At 41.5% G+C, this 27,290-nt stretch overlaps 1 protein-coding gene across 1 annotated transcript in view; it reads right to left on the minus strand.

Moving 5' to 3' along the window:
• The window catches only part of LOC135550954 (long-chain-fatty-acid--CoA ligase 6-like), a 106,732-nt gene extending 83,974 nt beyond the window's left edge, over positions 1–22,758 (minus strand). The window contains exon 1 of the mRNA XM_064982252.1: positions 22,625–22,758. The gene's annotated coding sequence lies outside the window, so the exon portion shown is untranslated. The remainder of the gene's footprint in view (positions 1–22,624) is intronic.
• Between the last annotated feature and the right edge of the window lie 4,532 nt (positions 22,759–27,290).

A 27,290-nucleotide genomic window follows, 5' to 3' on the forward strand; every position in this document is an offset into this window, starting at 1 on the left:
TAGTCACAAATAGGTCTTCAAAATGGACAATGACCCCAAGCATACTTCCAAAGTTGTGGCAAAATGGCTTAAGGACAACAAAGTCAAGGTATTGGAGTCACAAAGCCCTGACCTCAATCCCATAGAATATTTTTGGGCAGAACTGAAAAGGCATGTGCGAGCAAGGAGGCCTTACAAACCTGACTCCGTTACAACGGCTCTGTCAGGAGGAATGGGCCAAAATTCACCAAACTTACTGTGGGAAGCCTGTGGAAGTCTACCCGAAATGTTTGACCCAAGTTAAACAATTTAAAGGCAATGCTACCGATTACTAATTGAGGGTATGTAAACTTCTGACCCACTGGGAATATGATGAAATAAATAAAAGCTGAAATAAATTATTCTCTCTACTATTATTCTGACATTTCACATTCTTCCAATAAAGTGGTGATCTTAACTGACCTATGACATTGAATTTTTACTAGGATTAAATGTCAGGAATTGTGAGAAACTGAGTTTAAATGTATTTGGCTAAGGTGTATGTAAACTTCAGACTTCAACTGTATATTGGTGGTTGTTCATCTTATCTTGATTGCCCACTGTAGTTTATACATTTATCCACTACATCACTGTAGTGTGTGTGTTACGAATGACGATGAAAGGATCGGACCAAGGTGCAGCGCGTTATAGGCGTACATTTTAATTTATTAAAAGAACCCCGAAAAAACAAATACAAAAACGTCTAGTAGGGCTAAACAGCACAGTACCAAAAACAATATCCCACAAACTATAGGTGGAAAAAGGCTGCCGATGTATGATCCCCAATCAGAGACAACGATAGACAGCTGCCTCTGATTGAGAACCATACCCGGCCAACAAAGAAATAAAAAACATAGATTGGCCTAACCAAATAGAGAATTAAAAGGGTCTCTAAGGTCAAGGCGTGACAGTCCTCAAAGGGTCGGACTCCGGCCGCAAACCTGAACCCATAGGGGAGGGTCCGGTGGGCAAATAACTTTCAACTGGCAGCTCCATTAAATAGTACCTGCAAAACACCCGTCTCGACGTCAACAGTGAAGAGGCGACTCTGGGATGCTGGCCGTCTAGGCAGAGTTTAAAAAAAAAGCCATATCTCAGACTGGCCAATAAAAATAAAATATTAAGATGGGCAAAAGAACACAGATACTGGACAGAGGAACTCTGCCGAGAAGTCCAGCATCCCAGGGTCCCCTCTTCACTGTTGATGTTGAGACTGACGTTTTGCGGGTACTATTTAATGAAGCTGCCAGTTGAGGACTTGTTAGGCATCTGTTTCTCAAACTAGACACTCTAATGTACTAGTCCTCTTGCTCAGTTATGCACCGGGGCCTCCCACTCCACTTTCTATTCTGGTTAGAGACAGTTTGCACTGTTCTGTGAAAGGAGTAGTACAGAGCGTTGCATGAGATTTTCAGTTTCTTGGAAATTTCTCACATGGAATAGCATTTCTCAGAACAAGATTAGACTGATGAGTTTCAGAAGCAAGTTATTTGTTTCTGGCCATTCTGAGCCTGTAATCTAACCCACAAATGCTGATGCTCCATTAAAAATGAAAAGCTAAAATGTCTTGAGTCAATAAGTATTCAACCCCTTTGTTATGGCAAGCCTAAGTAACTAAATAATATCCAATTATGATCTTGTCTCATCGCTGTAACTCCCCAACGGCCTCGGGAGAGCCGAAGGTCGAGTCATGCGTCCTCCGAAACATGACCCGCCAAGCCATGCTTCTTAACACCAGCTGGTTTAACCCTGAAGACAGCTGCACCAATGTGTCGGAGGAAACACCGTTCAACTGACGATCAGAGTCAGCCGGCAGGCGCCCGGCCCATCACAAGGAGTTGCTAGACCGTGATGAGTCATGTCAAGCCCCCTGGCCAAACCCCCAACCCTAACCCGGATGACGCTAGGCCAATTGTGCGACGCCCTATGGAACTCCCGGTCAACCCCAGGCTGTAGTGATGCCGCGACACCGCGATGCAGTGCCTTAGACCTCTGCCCCACTCGGGAGGCGGCAATAGCAGATTTGAACATGATTCTTTAATGACTACTTCATCTACAGTGCCTTGAAAAGTATTCATCCCCCTTGGCGTTTTTCCCATTTTGTTGCATCACAACCTGTCATTTAAATTGATTTTTATTTGGATTTCATACAAAGGACATACATAAAATTGTCAAAATTGGTGAAATGAAATGAAAAACATTACTTGTTTAAAATCTAAGAAAAACGGAAAAGTGGTGCGTGCATATGTATTCACCCCCTTTGCTAATAAGCCCCTAAATAAGTCACATAATTAGTTAGATTGCACACAGGTGGACTTTAAGTGTCACATGATCTGTCACATGATCTCAGTATATATACGCCTGTTCTGAAAGGCCCCAGAGTTTGTAACACCACCAAGCAAGCGGCACAATGAAGACCAAGGAGATCTCCAAACAGGTCAGGGACAAAGTTGTGGAGAAGTACAGATCAGGGTTGGGTTATAAAAAAAACAACTAAACTTTGAACATACCACAGAGTACCATTTAAATCTATTATTAAAAAATGGAAATAATTTGGCACCACAACAAACCTGCCAAGATCAGGCCGCCCACCAATGTCTGGCGCAAACCCAACACCTCTCATCACCCTGAGAATACCATCCCCACAGTGAAGCATTGTGGTGGCGGCATCATGCTGTGGGGATGTTTGTCATCGGCAGGGACTGGGAAACTGGTCAGAATTGAAGGAATGATGGATGGCACTAAATACAGCGAAATTCTTGAGGGAAACCTGTTTCAGTCTTCCAGAGATTTGAGACTGGGACGGAGGTTCACCTTCCAGCAGGACAATGACCCTAAGCATACTGTTAAAAAAACAGTTGAGTGGTTTAAGGGAAAACATTTAAATGTATTGGAATGGCCTAGTCAAAGCCCAGACCTCAATCCAATTGAGAATCTGTGGTATGACTTAATGATTGCTGTACACCAGCGGAACCCATCCTACTTGAAGGAGCTGGAGCAGTTTTGCCTTGAAGAATGGGCAAAAATCCCAGTGGCTAGATGTGCCAAGCTTAAAGAGACATACCCCAAGAGACTTGCAGCTGTAACTGCTGCAACAGGTGGCCCTATAAAGTATTGACTTTGGGGGGGGGGCGGAATAGTTATGCACACTGACGATCTCAGTTTGTCTTATTTCTTGTTTATTTCACAACAAATATTTTGCATCTTCAAAGTGGTAGTATGTTGTGTAAATCAAATGATACACACCCCACAAAAAAATGTATTTTAATTCCAGGTTTTAAGAAAACAAAATAGGAAAAATGCCAAGGGGGTAAATACTTTCGCAAGGCACTGTATGTACCCCACAAATACAGATAATTGTATCGTCCCTCAGTTGTGCATTGAATTTCAAACATATTCAAACACAAAGACCAGGGAGGTATTCCAAAGCTTCGCAAAGGGCACCTATTGTTAGATACAAAAACATATAACATTGAATATCTCTTTGAGCATGGTGAAGTTATTAATTACACTTTGGATGGTGTATCAATACACCCAGTCACTAATTGACAGAGTGAAGGAGGCCTGTACAGACTGTTAAATTTGGGGCAAATCCAACACAACACCTTACTGAGTACCACTCCATATTTACATGCATAGTGGTGGCTGCATCCTGTTATGGGTATGCTTGTAAATCGATAAGGACTGGGGAGTTATTCTGGATAAGAAAATAAACGGAATGGTGCTGAGCACAGGCAAAATCCTATAGGAAAACCTGTCTGTCTGCTTTCCACCAGACACTGTGAGATTAATTCACATTTCAACAGGAGAATAACCTTATACAAAAGGTAAAATCTACACCGGAGTTGCTTACCAAGAAGAGTGAATGTGGCCGAGTTACAGTTTTGACTTAAATCTACTTGAAAATCTATGGCAAGACCTGAAAATGGTTTTCTAGCAGTAATCAATAACCAACTTGACAGAGTTTGTAGACAATCCAGCTGTAAAAAGCTAATAGAAACTTACCCAGAAAGCCAGCTGTAATCGCTGCCAAAGGTGCTTCTACAAAGGGGTGTCAAGTCGTATGTAAATGAGATATTTATTTAATTTAATTTTTAATAAAATTGCAAACATTTCTAAAAACATGTTTTCACTTTGTCATTATTGGGTATTGTGTGTTGACGGGTGAACAAATTCAGGCTATAACACAAAATATGGAATAACTCAAGGGCCTTGAATACTTTCTGAAGCACTGTAGCTGAGTTGTTGCTTGCATGCGATTGGCTGTGGTCTTGGAGATGGTATATAGCCAGGGAGACAGTATTGCCTGTCAGGCATAGTTCAGGACGTAAATGCCCCACAGGCACTTAGCAAGCTAAATGTCCCTTACCTTGAGCTAACATTCTCACTTTATAAACTGATAATGAGCTCCAAGCATGATGTTAGCATGAAATGTACCATCCCTTAGTGTAGCAAACAATAATAACATATGCGCTGACCGTAAGCTCTGCCGCTTCAACCATACTTACTATCAATCTATCATCAATGCATCCACTCCTATTCAACAAACAGATCACCGACCATTTCAAATCCCACCGTACCTTCTCCACTATGCAATCTGGTTTCCGAGCTGGTCATAGGTGCACCTCAGCCATGCTCAAGGTCCGAAACGATAACATAACCACCATCGATAAGAGACAATACAGTGCAGCTGAATTCATCGACCTGGCCAAGGCTTTCGACTCTGTCAATCACCACATTCTTATCGGCAGACTCAAGAGCCTTGGTTTCTCAAATGACTGCCTCGCCTGGTTCACCAACTACTTCTCAGACAGAGTTCAGTGTGTCAAATCGGAGGGCCTGTTGTCCGGACCTCTGGAAGTCTCTATGGGGGTGCCACAGGATTCAATTCTCGGGCCCACTCTCTTCTCTCTATACATCAATGGTGTCGCTCTTGCTGCTGGTGATTCTCTGATCCACCTCTACGCAGACGACACCAATTTGCATACTTCGGGCCCTTCTTTGGACACTGTGTTAACTAACCTCCAGATGAGCTTCAATGCCATACGACTCTCCTTCCACGGCCTCCAACTGCTCGTAAATGCAAGTAAAACTAAATGCATGCTCTTCAACCGATCGCGGTCCACACCTGCCCGCCCGTCCAGCATCACTACTCTGGATGTTTCTGACTTAGAATATGTGGACAACTACAAATACCTAGGTGTCTGGTTAGACTGTAAACTCTCCTTCCAGACTCACATTAAGCATCTCCAATCCAAAATTAAATCTAGAATCGGCTTCCTATTTCACAACAAAGCATCCTTCACTCATGCTGCCAAACATACCCACGTAAAACTGACTATCCTACCGATCCTTGACTTCGGCGATGTAATTTACAAAACAGCCTAAAACGCTCTACTCAGCAAATTGGATGCAGTCTGTCTCCAAAGCCCCATATACTACCCACCACTGTGGCCTGTATGCACTCGTTGGCTGGCCCTCGCTTCATATTCGTCGCCGAATACACTGAATCCAGGTCATCTATAAGTCTTTGCTAGGTAAAGCCCCGCCTTATCTCAGCTCACTGGTCACCATAGCAGCATCCACCCGTAGCACGCGCTCCAGCAGGTATATTTCACTGGTCACCCCCAAAGCCAATTTCTCATTTGGCCGCCTTTCCTTCCCGTTCTCTACTGCCAATGACTTGAACTAACTGCAAAAATCACTGAAGCTGGCGACTCATATCTCCCTCATTAACTTTAAGCACCAGCTGTCAGAGCAGCTCACAGATCACTGAACCTGTACATAGCTGTAACGACTCTCGTGGGTTGAAGGAGACCAAGGTGCAGGGTGGTAGGCGTTCATGATTTTTAATTAACTGTACAAAATAACAAAGTAGAAAAAATGAAAGCGCACAGTTCTGTCAGGCAACAAAACAGCTAAACAGAAAATAACTCCCCACAAAACCCAAACGGAAAGTCACAACTTATATACAGTGCCTTGCAAAAGTATTCGGCCCCCTTGAACTTTGCGACCTTTTGCCACATTTCAGTCTTCAAACATAAAGATATAAAACTGTATTTTTTTGTGAAGAATCAACAACAAGTGGGACACAATCATGAAGTGGAACGACATTTATTGGATATTTCAAACTTTTTTAACAAATCAAAAACTGAAAAATTGGGCGTGCAAAATTATTCAGCCCCCTTAAGTTAATACTTTGTAGCGCCACCTTTTGCTGCGATTACAGCTGTAAGTCGCTTGGGGTATGTCTCTATCAGTTTTGCACATCGAGAGGCTGAAATTTTTTCCCATTCCTCCTTGCAAAACAGCTCGAGCTCAGTGAGGTTGGATGGAGAGCATTTGTGAACAGCAGTTTTCAGTTCTTTCCACAGATTCTCGATTGGATTCAGGTCTGGACTTTGACTTGGCCATTCTAACACCTGGATATGTTTATTTTTGAACCATTCCATTGTAGATTTTGCTTTATGTTTTGGATCATTGTCTTGTTGGAAGACAAATCTCCGTCCCAGTCTCAGGTCTTTTGCAGACTCCATCAGGTTTTCTTCCAGAATGGTCCTGTATTTGGCTCCATCCATCTTCCCATCAATTTTAACCATCTTCACTGTCCCTGCTGAAGAAAAGCAGTCCCAAACCATGATGCTGCCACCACCATGTTTGACAGTGGGGATGGTGTGTTCAGGGTGATGGGCTGTGTTGCTTTTATGCCAAACATAACGTTTTTCATTGTTGACAAAAAGTTCCATTTTGGTTTCATCTGATCAGAGCACCTTCTTCCACATGTTTGGTGTGTCTCCCAGGTGGCTTGTGACAAACTTTAAACAACACTTTTTATGGATATCCTTAAGAAATGGCTTTCTTCTTGCCACTCTTCCATAAAGGCCAGATTTGTGCAATATACGACTGATTGTTGTCCTATGGACAGAGTCTCCCACCTCAGCTGTAGATCTCTGCAGTTCATCCAGAGTGATCATGGGCCTCTTGGCTGCATCTCTGATCGGTCTTCTCCTTGTATGAGCTGAAAGTTTAGAGGGACGGCCAGGTCTTGGTAGATTTGCAGTGGTCTGATACTCCTTCCATTTCAATATTATCGCTTGCACAGTGCTCCTTGGGATGTTTAAAGCTTGGGAAATCTTTTTGTATCCAAATCCGGCTTTAAACTTCTTCACAACAGTATCTCGGACCTGCCTGGTGTGTTCCTTGTTCTTCATGATGCTCTCTGCGCTTTTAACGGACCTCTGAGACTATCACAGTGCAGGTGCATGTATACGGAGACTTGATTACACACAGGTGGATTGTATTTATCATCATTAGTCATTTAGGTCAACATTGGATCATTCAGAGATCCTCACTGAACTTCTGGAGAGAGTTTGCTGCACTGACAGTAAAGGGGCTGAATAATTTGGCACGCCCAATTTTTCAGTTTTTGATTTGTTAAAAATGTTTGAAATATCCAATAAATGTTGTTCCACTTCATGATTGTGTCGCACTTGTTGTTGATTCTTCACAAAAAAATACAGTATTATCTTTATGTTTGAAGCCTGAAATGTGGCAAAAGGTCGCAAAGTTCAAGGGGGCCGAATACTTTCGCAAGGCACTGTATGATCCCCAATCAAAAACAACAATAGGCAGCTGTTTCTGATTGGGAACCACACTAGGCAAAAACAACAAAGAAATAGAAAACAGATTCTCCCACCCGAGTCACACCCTGACCTAACCAAACATAGAGAATAAATAAGGATCTCTAAGGTCAGGGCGTGACAATAGCCCATCTGTAAATAGCCCATCCAACTACCTCATCCCCCATACAGTTATTTATTTTGCTCCTTTGCACCCCAGTATCTCTACTTGCGCACTCATCTTCTGCACATCTATCACTTCAGTGTTGACATTTACATTACATTTAAGTCATTTAGCAGACGCTCTTATCCAGAGCGACGTTGAATTGCTATATTGTAATTATCTCGCCATTTTGGCCTATTTATTGCCTTACCTCCCTTAACCTACCTCATTTGCACACACTGTATTAAAGACCTTTTTCTATTATATTATTCACTGCATGTTTGTTTACTCCATGTGTAACTCTGTTGTTGTTTGTGTTGCACTGCTGTGCTTTATCTTGGCCAGGTCACAGTTGTAAATGAGAACTTGTTCTCAACTAGCCTACCTGGTTAAATAAAGGTGAAATAAATATAAAGCGGGTGACAGAAATGGTAAGTGGTGTGATAATTAAGCTCGCAAATTGAATGATGGAATATCTCAATAAAACTGAGGGTAAGGTTGACATTTCAACAATCTCAAAATGATGGGTTATAATTTTCCCTCACTCAATCAAAGCCAAGGGTTACCAAGGAACCAATCACGCCGCTGTTTGATGATAATCAGAGCTCATTGGATGGACATGCATTTATGGGAGATCAATAACCACTGTGATATGGTGCTGATAATACTGTTATGTTAGAAACGTAACATAAAGCTCAAGACCTCCATTGATGAGATCATGTTGCATCTCGTTGAAACACAATGCCCTCACCTCCACTTTAAACCCCTATGTTCAAGAACTTCCTTCACCACTAAACCATTCATCAAACTCACAACCTCAAACTAATAACCAGCAGACATATTTGACACATCACAGCAAAGTTATATAAATGAATGTTGAGAATCATAACAAAGGCCAAAACAAAACAACAACAGACCAACTTGATTTTCAGGTTTTTGATGCCTTTGTTAGGTTTTTTCAGAAACTCTTCTGCAGGTACACCTACACACTGGCACGCAACCACCGGGAAAGAGCATGGCATACAGATTAAAGGACTGGTGTTGGTAGTGTGCAGAGGTAAAGCTAGATTGCCATGCCTGGGCAAGTAAGGCCATTTATGGTAACTGGGTAATAGTTTATTTGTATAGTCCATCTGTAGATGTTCTACAGACTATCTACTAACCCTTACCCTAGATCTAACCCTTATCATAACCTTAACCCTAACCGTAATCTTAGCAAGCAGTTGCTATTCAACAGATGTATTGTTGATATTACGACCATCTGTAAAGCATCAACAGATGGAAAATCTGAACTATCCGGTTACTGTTTACTGTATCTTCAGACTTGACTTCGATCCCTTTGTTCAGCTTTTCAAAGAACCCTTCTGCAGGCACACCTACACACTGGCATGCAACCACGCATGCAATCACACCCGGAAAGAGAGTAGTAGGAATGGTGTGTATACTTGGAATTAGGGCACAGCTAGATAACCTTTTCCATGCCAAGTTATTTGATGACAGTGCAACTCATTCAATCACAGCTACTCCTCACAATAGTAACTCAGGGAACTGATGCACATTCACGGTGAGTAATGCATCTCCTCTTCATAAGCATCTATTAGGGTTCCAGTGCTAGAAAGAGGGGTCAGTATGTCCTGTTTTGGCAGTGGCAACTGCAGTGCATTAAAATACTAATAATGCCATACAGTGTACTTTTGACCAGAGACCTAATGACCCTGGTCAAAAGCAGTGCACTAAATATGGAATAGAGTGCCATTTGGGTCACGACCAAAGAGCTGAGAGCAGGTTGAAAAGGAGAAAGAGATCCCTTGGTGATTCAGGCTCTAAGTCTCCCTGCCTCTGGCCATTTGGGATGCAACCTCTGCGTCTGTCTCCTGATTTACTGGATAGACCAGAGACTATTTTTCTGAAACACACAGAGACCAGGAATGTCTGGCATTGCCAGTGTGACGTCTATAATTTCGTGGAAGGGCGTGGGATGATAACGTTGACTAAACATTTTTTTTTTTATTGTCAATCAAGGTACATTGCATCTGTTGGAATTTAAAGCAGGGCTGTTATGGTAAATGGAAAAGGTGCAGAATACAAAGACTACTGCATTAACACAACACATTGGTGCAGTTGGTAGGCTGTGTGACCAAATTGGCAATGTATACATCATTATGCAATATCGATGTGAATATAGAATATATCATGGATGATGCCAGTGTAGCTTGATTTTCTATCAAGAGTATAGCTATTGATCTGTTAATGCAGATGTTCATACTCTGAGCGTAACCTCAGTGTAAAAAGTATTTTTTTTAAATAAATACTTGTAAAATGCAACAGTGTTCCTTGCAAACGTAAAAAGAACAGTCTTCATAAATTGTACAGTAGTATATCAGTTCAAGTAGGCCTTCCCTTTTAGTAAATTGTGAGATCAAGAGTAGGATGGATAAACAAAATCCATCAAGTTGCTGATTGACATTGAGTCTTTGGGAATAACGGCTTATCTAAGCTTCCAGTTCCCATGTATGACCATGGGGACTGCACAAGAAGTGCAAATATAATCTGTAGTAGCCCCCTAGGCCTCATTATGTTAACTAAGAGAGTGGTTGGTCACAAAATAAGGGGGGAAAAGGAAGCGTTGTGACACTGAACAAAGGCCTCCCACCACAGTCATGTGTATATAAATCATCCTCTCTACGTATAAAGGTCATGTTGCAAAAACTGTTTTCCAGTCTCGTTGAAGTGCTTCTACTCAGCATGTGAGAAATGTGAAAAGTCAGTGTCAAGGAAATAATACTCTATGCATATAAACTTAGCTAAACAACAGAAATAAGTATTTATTTCAACCCAATATTCCTACAAAGACCTGGGCCCGGTTTCCCAAAATCATCCTAAGGATAAATTAATTCGAACAAGTATCATTGATAACCACTCAAGTGTTAATGTCAGAATAACGTGCAGAAATCAGAATAAAGAAATATATTAGCAAAAGTGAAAAACAAAACCACAAACTATTTTGGGATAAGTCAAATATTATACAAGGTATCCACATTTAGAACCTTGAAAATTGCTTCATCCTCCCTCTGACTTGATGAATCGAACTCTGTTCACATGGGGTGGCTTCCATTCATTGCTGTTTTGAAAATAATAACAGAAATACAACTAACATACAGTAAGTAGTATGCTGCTCTAAACAATCTCAGTGGAAACGCTCAAATTGCAGCACATTTTATGTCTGTAGCAGGCTGTGACTTCTGCTTAAAATTACAGTTCCAATTTATTGAAAATCACGTGACTTTTACTTGGGCTGCAATGTGGGCCTGTTACCAGGGAGTGTTGCCACTGAGAAGAAGACAGGCATTTACAAGAAACCCTCCATTTGGAATCCACCGTCAATTGTTCACATGGGGAGGCTTCCATTCATTTACAAGTATCATGATTCTTTGTTTGGTAAGGTTTTTTATTCTATAGATGTGTTAGCAGAGAACATCACGAAAATGATGTGCACACTTGAATGGGGCAGATGTCCGTGTGTTGTTGAGATTCTGGATGGCCAGATAGCTAACAACAATGACAAGAAACCGCCATGTTGGGAATCATAAAGGGCTCATTTCAGCTAGTTTCATCTTGTTACCATGACTTGTTTTGACTGATTTCATGTCATGCTAATATAGCAACAACAACAAAATCTAGCTAGATAACCAATAACTGTAACGATGTATTTGAGACAACACTTGTTTTGTGCTCTGTGACAATTATTTATGTTTAAAATAAACATTGGAGACGAAATATAGTTTACATGTTGTCAACAATCTAAGCCAACCCGGTCTGTTTTGCCCCATAGTTGTGCACGCGTCAGTTCTGTTGCTAAACAAGCAACCCATTTATAGAAAACGGAATGCTCCTGTAACGTGTAGCCTTCTCAGACAATAATGCCAAACAGCATCATAGTGACATTCCAGTAACAAAGACCTCACAATAGGCTAACCATGTCATGGACAGTTGTTTTCAATAGGTATGATGACAATAAAACTATAATTCTGATCATTACTACACTGGCTCAGCCCTGATACTGTTCACACAATACACAACACTGACAAACACCAGTTAATTATACTGGCCCTTAAAAAACAACTAGACTAAATATCAGTGGCTGACTTGACACACATACCAAAGATGTGCTATTTTGGCCACTATCAATGCATCAGCTGCATAAAAACTATTTTGTTATGAAAGACTTGACTGATCCTTGATGTGAATCTCAATGGGGATTTAAGCAAGATATAGTTTGTTTTCTGTGGGCTAATTGTTTGAGGTGAATACCTGTAGACTGCTACACATCAGGATTACACCAGTACTCGACCTCACATTGGAATTTTGGCTCACAAGTCTGGGTGTACTGCATTTTCTGACCTAGTTGGTCACAATTACCTTGATCACTATCACCGCCTTACAATTAAGACAAACATCCTGCTTGGCATGATCCACACATGCAAAACGCTATAAAAAAGCATCTCAGTGTTCTGGCTCCATAATGCAAATAGAGTGAGAGATCGTCATCTTGACTTTGATGCCTGTAATAGATATTTATTTATAAACCAATGAATACATAAAGGGCTCCCAGTGCATTGTAGACAAGCATGCCATTTCTAACTAACTTTAGGCTTAGTGATAAAACTAGCCCTCCTAACACCATGTCTCTTCACAGTAATGCAAGTACCACACACAAATTGTTTAACAAGAACAATACTGTCATGGTAATAACAATATGACACATGGTCAAGATGAGTTTATCTGTGTTTTCATTGTTATAAAATGAATTAGTCGAGAAACCGGAGTCCTCGCAAGAGCAGGTTGAGGGGCAAGCAATATTTTTAGAGTATACTATTGGCGACATCTTGTGGTCTTTTATTAAATATTTATTTTGCCTGTGAAGTGGTACATTTCTTGCCAATAAAATGTCATGTTGTTACATCAATCACATATGTCACAAGGAAAGATGTAATATGATGCATTGATTTAATACATTCTACAATGGGCCAGCCTACACAGAATATTTGGGAATTAAAAAAACACCACCCTACACATTTAGGACAACCGTAAACATGTCATCCCCCACGGATGATGCAGATTAGCCATTATATTGACCAGATACTCAAATTGCCAATCTAAAAATGTACATTCATGTATTCAAAAATGGAAGGCAGTTAGCCTGGGTACCAGTCCAAGACTTGACATTCAGGTAAATTTGCCAGTGCCACACCTGGCTATAAGAAGTGAAAATTACTGTCACGGCCCGGCAGTACTTAATTTGGGCCGGATCCCCACCTCTCTGTTTTGGACAGTTTTTTTCTGGAACCGGTACCTCTCGTGGCATGAAAAATAATTGTCACTTTTTGCAACGTAAAAATTTGAACAAAAGCGATAAAAGTTCATGCGAGTTGACTCTAAGTTTAATTATCCTGCCAACACAAAAAAACTATGTGAAAAGGTAGATTTGCAGCCCGAGCCTAATATTGTAATTGATTCGGGTTGGGCCGGGCGGGTTTACGTTTTGCGCAACATTGTAACGAAATACGCATGCAACTCCCATCTCTCCAGTGTTGCTCTTCATTATTGATTTCCGTGTAGAACCGCGCGAAGGGTTCTGAAGGAACTGTAGCACCCCTGATAAATTGGAATATATTTGTCATTATGTGTTACCTTTATTTTACTAGGCAAGTCAGTTAAGGACAAATTCTTATTTTCAATGACGGCCTAGGAACAGTGGGTTAACTGCCTGTTCAGGGGCAGAACGACAGATTTGTACCTTGTCAGCTCGGGGATTCGAACTTGCAACCTTTCAATTGCTCTAACCACTAGGCTACCCTGCCGCCCCTATTATTACTGCTGTCTGTTAAGAAATAATATAGAATAGCCTACTACACCATGAGCAGGCCTACCTTTTAACCACAGAGGATCAATAGTTTATTTTAAAAAATCACCTAATTTAGCTGTTGATTGTAGCCCAATAACAAGGAATAGCCTACAGCAGGGAACGCGCGGCAAATCTGTCAGTGGAAAACACTGCATATAGACAAAACAGGCCTTTCGCAATATTTAAAATACAACCGAGGGGACACACAGGTTGGAAAGCAAATGGCTCCTGCTGAAAGTAGAAAACTCTGCTGTTGGCTACCAAAATATTTGGTCAACTTCCAAAGTAAAACAATATTGGTGGGGGGGGTCATATATTTTCTACAGTGCGTGAGTGCAGAGTTGGATGGTGAGACGTGCATTGCATGACGTGCAATTTTGTGTCGTTCCTATCAGAATAAATCTACATGACTGGTGCTACATGTTGGAGTTCCGTGTCGATGACTGATTGTACACAACGCAAGAAGAGTACTGTTACACTAGGCTACTAAAATGTTCCCCAGGTGTGCAACTTCTGTAAGTGCCTCTACTCTACCGCCCTATGTCACTACGCAAATGCGATGATATGCATGCAATGCATTATTATAAAGGTGATCATTTTCTTATGCATTCAGGTACCTCATAACTCACCAGGTCACCCCATTCTCTCTCACTTTTTGTTCCTGCATCTCCCGATTTACAAATTAAGCACGGGTCCCGGGCCAATAACACATGATAGCAGTTATGTACGCAGAATTTCAATCGTGGGTGATTTCATCCTTCATTTGAAGTATAGGAAAGTACCTGTTAGCTAGGCTAGGGGTTTGAGTTAGCTAGCTGGCTAGTCTCAGTCTGAATGCAGACAGTTATTTTAACATAATCAAATCAATTATTTTCTCAATTGTTCATCGAAGTTGTGGCTATCCATTTTGACTCTCCACTTAAAGATGCACTATGCAGAAATTGCTACACCATTTCCGGGTTGCTAAAATTATAATAGTTCACCTAATTTCATTTTGTGACAAAACAAGCAAGTATAGTGTAGAGAATCAATGTACCATCTAAACCACTAAGAAAATGCTCATTGAAGTAACAGTACTGCTACTTGAGCAGGCAATTTCAGTACTCTTCTCACCCCTGCTTTAAACCATGCACAAAGTGGCTGGACTCCATGCAGATTAAATACCTGCACACAACAATAGACTATAGCATGTTCTGAGCAATAGGAAAGGTCATTGTGTGTGTGTGTGTGTGTGTGTGCGTGCGTGCGTGCGTGTGCGGTCATTCACATAATCCAACAGTGCTAGGTCAAAATAACGTGATTTGTGTTTTGTCCTATATTTGATTTTTAATCCAAGCCCCTTTCCTACAGGAGGCTTTTTGCCTTTTGGTAGGCCATCATTGTAAATAAGAATGTGTTCTTAACCGACTTGCCTAGTTAAATAAAAGTCCAATAAAAATTAAGTGGCCTACTTGAATTTGGAGCTCGCTCAGAAATTCAACTACTGGAATAGGCCTACATTTGGGACTCAATTTGGTACTTCAAAAGTCCATGTAATTATTGTAGCTAATTTATACGTTCTCCTGCTCCCTTCTAATTATCTGTGATTTCATTTTAGATCCGTTTTTGTGAGAGTTGTGGCCACTTTTGTTTGTTTACCGCCGCTTCAAATCAAGGTTGTTGATTTGCGGTAAAAGCACGTGCGGTTATTGGAGATGACAACATGCATTGTCGGCTTCAACTTGGCTTTCCATACAAATCCTTCCATTAAAAAAGGAACCTTGTTTTTGGCCACTTTCTCATGATAAAAACAGTGATGGTGAGATGAATACTACCACTATTCATGGATGTATTACGTTTACCTGAATTGCCCTAATAGACTACCAAAAAATTGCCACGCATGCATACAATCTAAATATTTAGTAAGGCAATGTCCACATTATTCTCACATATTTTAGAATGTAACAATAATTTGAATTTCAAGGCCTTAAAAATGTTTTATTCTTAAAGTGGTAATGGCCTACTTTTCTTTTATACTTTTTGCATGCTTTTTGGGGGGGATGGGTGTTCTATTTTAGACCCTATATTTACAGTTATATACATTATACAATTGTATAACATCTAGGTCCTTAAATTACAATTAAGTGCTTGAAAAAGTCAATGGATTTGACTTGCCAATGTCTGTATGAATCCTGCTTAAACAATGTATTATATATTTGACCCTCCTAGGCCTATGTTGGTGTATAGGTGGATCTTTCTATAAATAAATGGGGCCAATGTCACATATTGGCCCCATTATAGAAAGATCCGTAAACTGTAAGCCTATAAACACTGGAAAAATCACAATTCTATTTGTGCCAGTGTGCGTTGTTCTTTGGACATTAAACAAACAACAAGATCATAGAGTTGGTGATCTAGCTAATGATTAGCCCATTGGGGTAAACAATGCAGAGGAGCTGCCCCATGCTTCATCCATGTAGCCGCAATGCTGCATCAGACAATCATAATGCTGCAATCATAATGCTGATTGCTAAAATAGCACACCTGCCTGATGTTGCAGCCTGGGCTCAGACTAGACGTAACATAGTAAATGTAAATCCGGGTCACAAATGTGTATGATATGTTACATTTGGTGTGGTTACATAAGACCAATGGTTACTTAAGACAGAAACGAAAGTAGGTTGGATGGGTGGGCATATAAAGCAAACCTCTAGAAACCGAAAGGTTGAGAGTTGGAATCTAATTAGCAACTTTTCAACTACTTATTACTTTTTAGCTAGCTACATAACATGTTAGCTAACCCTAAGCCTTTTAGCTAGCCCTTCCCCTAACACTGATGTTAACCCTTTAACCTAACTCCTAAACTTAACCCTGACCTTAACAATTAGGATAAAACATACAGTAACTGGACCACCATAAAATCATGAGTTATAAGCTTGCCAACTAGCTACAACCATGTTCAATTAACTCAGAGACAGGGACTAGGCCTAGCTGTTCTAGCTAGCCAAACTGGATTAGGAACCTAGTTTGAGCTAGCTAGCTAAGATAACTTATCTAGCTCGCTAACTGACGTGAAACAATGCACCACACAGTAAAGTTAACGTTAGGCTTACAGGAGACAAGCTTTTTACAGGCACTGACATAGTTAGTCAGCTATTCAAAATTCAACAAAAAACGAAAATATGTTTGCTATCACACACGGCACTGGCTAGCTAGCTAATGCTTGAGCTAACATGCATGTGGTTGTTTGCTAGCTAGCTAAGATTATCTGAAAGTGTCAATGAAATATGTAATTATGAAAGCTAGGTCTATTTAACTTGAATGGATCATTTGCAATGTTAGCTAGCTAGCTTTTTACTCACCATTTTTGGTCAGCCATAATGTCTTGCCCATTTGTCGAAATTCCACTCAACAATCCTGCAACAATCCTGATTCACAAGCTTACCAGATCACTTTGATCTTCTTAATTCGGTGGGAGAATAAACCCAGCCACTGGTCATATCTCAATAACCCAGCAATAACAACCCAAACTTGATCTTTTTAAAGAAAACAAGCCAACTAAGTGACCCAATGCCTACAACCCAGCAAATGGGTCATCCAAACAACCCAGCATTTTTAGGGTGTATGAAAACATGAACTCATTACCTTGATGCTTTCTCTGTTAAATCTAACAACACCCTGGGCTTCCCGAGTGGCACAGCGGTCTAAGGCACTGCATCACAGTGCATGAGGTGTCACTACAGACCTGGGTTCAATCCCAAGCTGTGTCACACTCGCCTGTGACCGGAAGTCCCATAGAGCGGCACACAATTGGCCCAGCGTCGTCTGGGTTAGGGGAGGGTTAGTGATCACAACAGCTGTTTGTCACTTGGCTATCATTTGGAAAATACCTTCCTGGACCAGATGATGATGTGTGAAAAAAATCACTGCGTAATTAAACAGCTCTACACCAAATGCGCATCCAACAAGTATTGTGCATAACTATTGAAGAACCATGTTAAATGACAGTTTGGCTTTAAGTTTTAAGTATCAAGGTAAGTTGACTCTCGGTTAGAAGAGGACTTTTGAATGCCTGTGCTGATGTGCAGTTTTATAACTAATCTCATGGTACTCTGCACATTTTATGTTGAGGCTGAGAGAAAATGTAGCTGTTTAAAAGCACATTTCCTGCAACTCTACACATTTTGCCATGGGGCAGAGAGGAACATGTGCAGTTTTTTAGCTCATCTCATTCTATTCTACACATTTTGCCATGAGTGAAAATTGAGCATTTTAAAGCTAATTTAAGCAAAAATGTACAGTACCAGTCAAAAGTTTGGACACACCTACTCATTCAAGGGTTTTTCTTATTTTTTTTTTTTTTACTATTTTCAACATTGTAAAATAATAGTGAAGACATCAAGACTATGAAATAACACATGGAATTATGTAGTAACCGAAAAAGTGTTAAACAAATCAAAATATATTTTAGATTCTTCAAAGTAGCCACCCTTTTTCTTGATGGCAGTTTGCACACTCTTGGCATTCTCTCAACCAGCTTCATGAGGTAGTCACCTGGAATGCATTTCAATTAACAGGTGTGCCTTGTTTAAAGTTAATTTGTGCAATTTCTTTCCTTAATGCGTTTGAGCCAGTCAGTTGTGTTGTGACAAGGTAGGGTTGGTATACAGAAGATAGCCCTATTTGGTAAAAGACTAAGGTGTACGCTGGGAGTCGGGAAGCAAGTTCAGGGAGTTACTTTTAATAATAAATAACACAAGGAACAAAACAAGAAACACGAGTAGCGCACAGACATGAAACAACGGAACAGAAACAATAACGCCTAGGGAAAGAACCAAAGGGAGTGACATACAGTGGGGAGAACAAGTATGTATGTATGTATGTATGTATGTATGTATGTATGAACCCAATAGAACATCTTTGGAGGGAGCTGAAAGTCCGTATTGCCCAGCGACAGCCCCGAAACCTGACGGATCTGGAGAAGGTCTGTATGGAGGAGTGGGCCAAAATCCCTGCTGCAGTGTGTGCAAACCTGGTCAAGAACTACAGGAAACGTATGATCTCTAATTGCAAACACAGGTTTCTGTACCAAATATTAAGTTCTGCTTTTCTGATGTATCAAATACTTATGTCATGCAATAAAATGCTAATTAATTACTTAAAAATCATACAATGTGATTTTCTGGATTTTTGTTTTAGATTCCGTCTCTCACAGTTGAAGTCTAACTATGATAAAAAATTACAGACCTCTACATGCTTTGTAAGTAGAAAAACCTGCAAAATCGGCAGTGTATCAAATACTTGTTCTCCCCACTGTATATAGGGAAGGTAATCAGGCAGGTGATTGAGTCTGATGAGGCGCTGATGCGTGTAACGATGATGAACGTAATAATTAAGAGCCTGACGACCTCGAGCTCCGGAGAGGGAGTATACGTGACAAAGACAGAGTCCATATTATGGCAAGAGCAGCTCAAATAAGCAAAGAGAAATGACAATACATCATTACTTTAAGACATTAAGGTCAGTCAATCTAGAAAATTTCAAGAACTTTGAAAGTTTCTTCAAGCGCAGTTGCAAAAACCATCAAGCGCTATGATGAAACTGGCTCTCATGAGGACCACCACAGGAAAGGAAGACCCAGAGTTACCTCTGCTGCAGAGGATAAGTTCGTTAGTGTTACCAACACAAATTTCAGCCCAAATAAATACTTCACAGAGTTCTGTGACAGGCAAACATCTCAACATCAACTGTTCAGAGGAGACTGCGTGAATCAGGCGTTCATGTTGAATGATAAAGACACTGGATTATGAGCTGTCTTGTTTGCTAAATGAACAAAGGAAATAGGCAGTGGCATATAGCCATAGAAGCACAGTGACATTTATTTTTATTAAAATTAAACTAGGCAAGTCAGTTAAAGAACAAATTCTTATTTTCAATGACAGCCTAGGAACAGTGAGTTAACTGCCTGTTCAGGGCCATAATGACAGATGTGTACCTTGTCAGCTCAGGGGGTTGAACTTGCAACCTTCCGGTTACTAGTCCAACACTCTAACCACTAGGCTACCCTGCCACCTCAATGCTGTCATATTCGTGGCCTACAATTAGTTATTTTTGGCAACCCATTCCATGGGAGTGAATGTCATTCCAGGTCATCTGTTCTGTTATATTTATTAAAATCTGACTAACCCGGTGCACTGCTTGCTGTGAAATATATCTGATGTTGTTTGCATGTTTAGGTAAAAAGACAAATAATATCCCGTTTGGAACACTGACAAGTAAAGGGCATAAAAACATAAAACAAAAATGTTTTGTTGTTGCTGAGTGGTGGGCCTGGCTACCCACCTGTGGCTACGCCCCTGGCTTCCTACATCCACTGAGACTGTGAGTATCCAGGACCTAGCCTACTGAGGCAGGGCTCACTCTAGGCCACATATGTCAGAGTCAAGGCCCGCGGGCCACATCCGGCCCGCGAGAAGGTTTTTACGGCCCCTGGGATGATCTTGACCGCAGACCGCAGCAAGCCGGCAGCCCGCAGATCTTTTACACGCACCAATACTACATTTCCCACAATGCAACGGTGACGCACCGTGCAGTAGGCTGCTTCATTTCAATATTTATTGGCACAGCAGTCGTCAGCATCACAGTAAAATTAACTTTCAGATACCCATCAAAAATGGCAAAACGGAAGGTGGACACTGAGAACCGGGGTTTCAAACAAGGTGGGAGTCGGATATATGTTCACGGAGGTAGCTGGAAAACCTGTGTGTCTTCTGTGGGAGAAAGTGTGGCGGTACTGAAAGAGTATAATCTGAGACGACATTATGAAACCACGGGACAAAAACAAGAATATGGACATGGAACAAAGGCTACAAAAGGCAGAGGAATTAAAACGAGGCCTCAAATCTCGACAGGCTCTGTTCAAAAAAGCCAAATCACAAGGCCAGGCTGCTGTCAAGGCCAGTTTTATTTTGGCAGAAGAGATCGCTAAATCAGCCCGGCCATTTACGGAGGGGATTTCATCAAAAACTGCATGATTAAAGTTTGTGACGAAGTTTGCCCAGAAAAAAGGCAACTCTTTTAAATGTGAGTCTGAGCAGAAACACCATTGCCGAGAGAGTAGACCAGTTGTCCATCAATCTAAAAGAGCAGCTTGTGAAAAAGGGAAAAGATTTCATTGCATATTCCTTGGCTGTGGATGAGAGCACCGACATTTCTGACATTGCCCAGTTGTCAATTTTCATCCGAATGAGTGGACTCCAGCCTAAGCGTGACAGAGGAGTTTTTGGCTTTAGTCCTATGCATGGCACAACTACGGGCATGATTTGTATGAAGAGGTGTCAAGATGTGTAAATGAGATGGAGCTGCCTTGGGAAAAACTCGTGGGTTTGACAACCGACGGAGCACCTGCGATGTGTGGACACAGGAGCGGACTGGTGGCGAAGATACGGGAAAAGATGCAAGAGGAAAACGCGACAGGTGAGCTGACAGCTTATCATTGTATCATACACCAGGAAGCGTTGTGCGGTAAAGCCTTGAAAATGGAGCATGTAATGAGCATCATCACGCGCACAGTTAACTTTATCAGAGCCAAAGGTTTGAATCACCGCCAGTTCAAGGCATTTCTGACAGAGCCATAAGAAAATATTGCTTTATTTATCTGATCATATTGGAATATATTTGTTAGGTTTTCAGTAGGTTCAATTAGGTTCACTAGACTATATGCGTCATTTAAAAATTTTTCAATGAACATTCGAACAGTCCGGCCCTCGGCTTGTAGCTAAATTTTTATTTGGCCCTCCGTCCATTTGACTTTGACACCCCTGCTCTAGGCAGAGGGAAGGCTTTGACATTTGTGCCTCTGCTTGGAAACCAAATGCTGGTTGTTAACAAGTGTGAAGTGTCAGACGTTGGGAAAATCTACTTATATATTACGAGTTTGAAAATGTGAAAGCTTGATTACCTGGCCCGGTTAGCTCGGCAGTTGATGCCGGGCCAGCAGGCAGCCCTGAATGTCAAGCCCTGCAGTCTCTTTTGCTAACCCACTCCCTGTACTCCATGTCAAAAAAAGTCACCTGCTGGAGAAGACAGATTTTGGGCCCAGTTATCCCTCTCGCTTCACCTCTTCCTTTCTGGTGTGACTCACAAATTTCAGTTAATAACTATAGCTCCCACCTTGGGCCAATCAGTGTGATTTTGTAAATGCCTATGTCAAGACGTATCATTCACCCAAGTTTAGTCAAAATCAGGCCTGTGCTGTCTTAGATATCTCGTGTGAATAACGAACAAACTGATGCACAGAGACCTATCCACAGTCCCCTCCCAGATTTCATCATGGGAGAAAATTAAACCCTACCAGTGACAATTTGCCTAGGGTTCCAATATACACAAACTCTGACATCAAAGAGACTTTAGAGTACAGAAAAACAAATGTTCTGTAATAATATTCACATTTATCTGCAACATGTGCAACACGTAAGTACACACACACATGGCACACACACATGGCACACACACAGGCCTTGAAACGTGACAGTCAAAAGAGCTGTATTTGAAAATGGCATACATGTTAAATAGGGTCCTATACATTCTAAATATTGATCAATAATAAAGCCTGAATGAAACAATGTTGCTTATGTTTTAGCCTACAGCAAGTCAAGGTATGAGTTTCCTAGCAGCCTATGAGAGATGACCATTTTCACTTTTGCTGTCTCACATAGCATATGGCTAACAGATTATAACAAAGCATGAACATGTATTACTGCTTTATTATCAATACACAGTTTTGAGTGTATTATAGTATTATATTCTTACCCGAAACACAAAAAATACACGTTTTTACCAATGTTTCTACTAATCTTCTATGGAAACATTGCTAAGGTAGCCACTAAGACCTAAATCATTCTTATCCTATCCTTTGATATTTACATCACACAAACTCACCTCAAAATGCAGTGAGACGATCATATTCCATAGTAAAATATCCTATTTATAAATTAAGTTTGAGGGACCCAAGGATAACAGTCTCGCACAATGTTTTAATGGCAGTCAATTTTACTTTCACTTTTTGTTGTGATCAAGTGGGGGGAGGGCTCTGGTAGGGAAGCTGTGCGCATCTATAAAAAGGAAGTAGAAAACATTGTTGTTATTTGATCAGCTCATATTACTGATGATATTGCAAATATACACTGAGTGTACAAAACATGAATGACAGACTGACCAGGTGAATCCAGGTGAAAGCTATTATCCATTATTGATGTCACTTGTTAAATCCACTTCAATCTGTGTAAATGAAACACCGAATACAAACAGTGTAGCTATTCCCTCCGCAAGGCAATCAAACAAGCTAAGCGTCAGTATAGAGACAAAGTAGAATCGCAATTCAACGGCTCAGACAAAAGAGGTATGTGGCAGGGTCACGGACCAGGATGTATTGCTCCCAGGCAGACTAAATAACTTTTTTGCCCGCTTTGAGGACAATACAATGCCACTGACACGGCCCGCAACCAAAACATGCAGACTCTCCATCACTGCAGCCGAGGTGAGTAAAACATTTAAACGTGTTAACCCTCGCAAGGCTGCAGGCCCCGACGGCATCCCCAGCCGCGCCCTCAGAGCATGCGCAGACCAGCTGGCTGGGTGTTTACGGACATATTCAATCAATCCCTATCCCAGTCTGCTGTTCCCACATGCTTCAAGAGGGCCACCATTGTTCCTGTTCCCAAGAAAGCTAAGGTAACTGAGCTAAACGACTACCGCCCCGTAGCACTCACTTCCGTCATCATGAAGTGCTTTGAGAGACTAGTTAAGGACAATATCACCTCCACCCTACCTGACACCCTAGACCCACTCCAATTTGCTTACCGCCTAAATAGGTCCACAGACGATGCAATCTCAACCACACTGCACACTGCCCTAACCCATCTGGACAAGAGGAATACCTATGTGAGAATGCTGTTCATCGACTACAGCTCAGCATTTAACACCATAGTACCCTCCAAACTCGTCATCAAGCTCGAGACCCTGGGTCTCGACCCCGCCCTGTGCAACTGGGTACTGGACTTCCTGACGGGCCACCCCAAGGTGGTGAGGGTAGGTAACAACATCTCCACCCTGCTGATCCTCAACACTGGGGCCCCACAAGGGTGCGTTCTGAGCCCTCTCCTGTACTCCCTGTTCACCCACGACTGCGTGGCCATGCACGCCTCCAACTCAGTCATCAAGTTGCCGACAACACAACAGTGGTAGGCTTGATTACCAACAACGACGAGATGGCCTACAGGGAGGAGGTGAGGGCCCTCGGATTGTGGTGTCAGCAAAATAACCTCACACTCAACGTCAACAACACTAAGGAAATGATTGTGGACTTCAGGAAACAGCAGAGGGAACACCCCCCTATCCACATCGATGGAACAGTAGTGGAGGGGGTAGTAAGTTTTAAGTTCCTTGACGTACACATCACAGACAAACTGAATTGTTCCACCCACACAGACAACATCGTGAAGAAGGTGCAGCAGCGCCTCTTCAACCTCAGGAGGCTGAAGAAATTCGGCTTGTCACCAAAAGCACTCACAAATTCTACAGATGCACAATCGAGAGCATCCTGTCGAGCTGTATCAACGCCTGGTACGGCAACTGCTCTGCCCATAACCGTAAGGCTCTCCAGAGGGTAGTGAGGTCTGCACAACGCATCACCAGGGGCAAACTACCTGTCCTCCAGGACACCTACACCACCCGATGCCACAAGAAGGCCATTAAGATCATCAAGGACAACAACCACCCGAGCCACTGCCTGTTCACCCCGCTATCATCCAGAAGGTGAGGTCAGTACAGGTGCATCAAAGCTGGGACCGAGAGACTGAAAAACAGCTTCTATCTCAAGGCCATCAGACTGTTAAACAGCCACCACTAACATTGAGTGGCTGCTGCCATCACACTGACTCAACTCCAGCCACTTTAATAATGGGAATTGATGTAAAATATTTCACCAGCCACTTTACACTGTGCCACTTTGTTTACATACCTACATTACTCATCCCATATGTATATAATGTAGTCGATACCATCTACTGCATCTTGCCTATGCCGCTCTGTACCATCACTCATTCATATATCTTTATGTACATATTCTTTATCCCTTTACACTTGTGTGTAATAAGGTAGTAGTTTTGGAATTGTTAGTTAGATTACTCGTTGGTTATTACTGCATTGTCGGAACTAGAAGCACAAGCATTTCGCTACGCTCACATTAACATCTGCTAACCATGTGTATGTGACAAATACATTTGATTTGTATATGTGTACCATTCAGAGGGTGAATAGGCTTAACATGTAAATGCCTTTGAACAGGGTATGGTAGTAGGTGCCAGGCGCACAAGTTTGTGTCAAGAACTGCAACACTGCTAAGTTTTTCATGCTCAACAGTTTCCCATGTGTATCAAGAATGGTCCACCACCCAAAGGACATCCAGCCAACTTGACACAACTGTGGGAAGGACTGGAGTCAACTTGGACCAGCATCCCTGTGGAATGCATTCGGCACCTTGTAAAGTCCATGCTGACGAATTGAGGCTGTTCTGAGGGCAAAAGAGGGTTGGGGTCCACGGTCGTTCTGTGTTGTTAGCTATGCTATTGTATTTGAGACAAGTGTATTGCAGTTCATTTAGTCTATGACAGTTTTTTGTCATGACAAATTAAAAGTTGACCTACATTGAACTCTGAACTGGTTTGCTCCTACACTCTCTGGTGTAGAGGGACTGTAGACCTACAATTCATTATTAACCAATACACTTACTGCTCCTAGCAAACCTACTGGTCCTATATGCTTACTAGTTGTTGCATGTTATAACTTTACCATGGATTGGACAGAGGACTAGCTTAATTCATAGTAGTTAAAAGCAGACTGCACACACAAAGTAAGCAAAATATTGGTATTTCCGCAACAACTAAGAGCATTGAAGCACAAGGCTAAAATTATTTGCTGTTTTGGCCCAGAAGCGACAACACTGTATCAGCGTGAAGCACACTTGTGCACATGCGTAGATCCTCTGTGTGACTGTGAGCTTATCTCAATACCTGCGGTGCTGCTCATGGCAAATGTCATAATGCCAAAGTCTACCTTTAATGCCTGGACTGAGTGATAAGACTCTGATATCTTAAACATATCTAGGAATAACACTAATACAACGGAGAGTACGACTTACTACAATGGAGAACAAATAAGTATGACAGACCATGTTGCAGCTCTGTAGAATGTCCAAGAAATTATATTTCTTGTCCATCTTTTCACGGGCATCCTCAACCTATTGTAGGTTAGCAATGTACATTCCCTGCCCACCTCAGGATTTGACCCCTTCCAACCCCAATTTTGCTGTGTTTGTTATTGTCACTATATCGTTTTGTGTTTGTTTTTTGGCAATAAACAGTCAATCTTTGTAGCTATAGTGCATGTGTGAGATTTTCTGACCTATCTAGACCTATTCAATAAAGATAACCACTTACCTCCATTGCTGTAAGGGAGTGAAGATTACCTCTGGTGCTGTGATTCTGTTACTCCTGGCAGCCCCCTCCTCTCTTCTCTGAGAGAGCAGCCATCTGGGAAACTCTGGATGTAACCAGTCAAACATACAGTACATTAGGTAGTACAGTTAGACCAGGTCCTGGGTCCTCAACTAGACTGTGTTGAGTGTCAATTCATCAACTTACCACCAGATGGGGATGTGCATCCGCCCAGACTCTGCCATGGGCACCAAGAGCCACCTCCTGTCACGGATGAAGTAGGTCACTGCTGGCATGAACATTTGGCCCAAACCAGATCCCATGAACACCCCCAGGGAGCCGAACCCCATGCAGAATCTTGGATTCTGCAGACACCAACCAGTACACAGGTCAAAGGTGTATTGTGCTTATTGGATAAATCCAATATTTGCATGGAAGTTGGACAGTTAGGAATTAATGGTAGTTTATTATTAAAGTTTGTCACAAACCTAACACATAATCTAGCACAGAGTTGGAGAATCCACCCAAGCCCACAAAGACTGCCTTCCAGTTTGGGAGAATACCTGGGCGAAGATGTAACATCATCATGGAAAAGAACATTGGGCTTCTTCCAAACCTGCAAATTAAGAAATTATGTGACTAAACTAAAATTAAAATAAACTACGCTATGAAACAAAGACAAATTATATAAATAATGATAGTTAAAGCTTTGGGGCACCTTAAATGAAATTTTGGGGAAAAAAAACAACTTGTGTCCTTCATTCATTGAATCAGATGGCTCATTCATCACAAAGCCCACTTATATTGCAAACTACTTTAATGATTTTTTCATTGGCAAGATAAGCAATATTAGGGATGCAATGCCAGCAACAAACTCTGACACTACACATCAAAGTATATCGGACCAAATGATGAAAGACAAGAATTGTACTTTTGAATTCCGTAAAGTCAGTGTGAATGAGGTGAAATAATTATTGTTGTCTATCTTCAACTCAAGCCTCATAGAGAGCTTGTGCCCTCAGGCCTGGAGGGAAGCTCAAGTCATTCCGCTACTTTGAGTATAGCCAGAGTGTCGATGTATGCGGATGACTCAACACTATACACGTCAGCTA

The sequence above is a fragment of the Oncorhynchus masou genome, chromosome 12, assembly GCF_036934945.1.
Source record: "Oncorhynchus masou masou isolate Uvic2021 chromosome 12, UVic_Omas_1.1, whole genome shotgun sequence".
Lineage (NCBI taxonomy): Eukaryota > Metazoa > Chordata > Actinopteri > Salmoniformes > Salmonidae > Oncorhynchus > Oncorhynchus masou.